General features: G+C 38.5%; 1 non-coding gene across 1 annotated transcript; it reads right to left on the reverse strand.

Moving 5' to 3' along the window:
• Positions 1-241: 241 nt before the first annotated feature.
• LOC121146891 lies at positions 242-349 on the reverse strand. Its single transcript, XR_005882270.1, has one exon. It is a non-coding gene; the product is annotated as a U6 spliceosomal RNA (small nuclear RNA).
• Between the last annotated feature and the right edge of the window lie 635 nt (positions 350-984).

Genomic DNA, 984 nt, shown 5'->3' on the forward strand with positions numbered 1-984 from the left:
TCAACACACACATATTGAGTATCTACGAGTACCAGGTTCTTTAGGTATTATTTTACAACCACAGTTTATTTTAGGAGAGACTAAGATTTACAGGGGGGAAAAAGTGAAGACAGTACAGGGAATTCCTGTATACCCCATATTCAATTTCTCCTATTATTAATATTTTACATTAGGCTTAGGCATTTGTTCTGATTTATGTAATGATTTGATACTGACTCTCTATGACTAAGTTGTACTTGGTTTCTATTTCCATAGTCTGTTGTCCTTTTTACATCATCCTTGTGCAGGGACCGTGCTAATCTTCTCTGTATCATTCCAATTTTAGTATATGTGCTTCTGAAGTGAGCACTCCCTATTGTCCTTTTTATGCCTGGATCCCACCCCATATACATTTAGATGCCACTTCACTCCAGGCTCCTCTTCATTGTGACAGATTCTTAGACTTGCTTTATTTTGAGTGGACTTAATGTTTTTGAGGAGTCCTATGTTTTGTAGGATGTGCATCAGTGGGATTTGTTGCACGTTTCTCTCACCAGATGGATGGAAGATGACCATAGGACAGAAAGTCCCTTTCATCATGTCATGTCAACATGAAACTGCTTGGCCTTGACCTTACTCAGCTAGCTGTAACAGTGTTGATAACTATAGTGACCATTACCACCACCACTCATTGTTTACTCTTGGAAGGAAGTCACTACACACAGCCCATGCTGAAAACTACGTGGCCACCACCTTGAGGAAGAATGCTTACATAAATTCTTGGAGTTATTTATCAGTGGATATATTGGAAGTACTTTTTTTTTCTTGCTCAAAAATTTCCAGCTGTGGTTCCCTGGAAACTTTTTCAGTTGACTCCTTTTGCCTTATGACAAACTCCTTACATGTGGGTTTTTTGGCTTTACATTTCCTTTTCAGAATTTCTTTAATTTCTGCCTTAGTAAGATGCTCTAGCCTCATCTTGTATATTTCCTTCCCTGATCCAAG

Source organism: Ochotona curzoniae, unplaced genomic scaffold (genome assembly GCF_017591425.1).
Source record: "Ochotona curzoniae isolate NIBS_2020 unplaced genomic scaffold, NIBS_Ocur_1.0 scaffold_4505, whole genome shotgun sequence".
Taxonomy (NCBI): Eukaryota; Metazoa; Chordata; class Mammalia; order Lagomorpha; family Ochotonidae; genus Ochotona; species Ochotona curzoniae.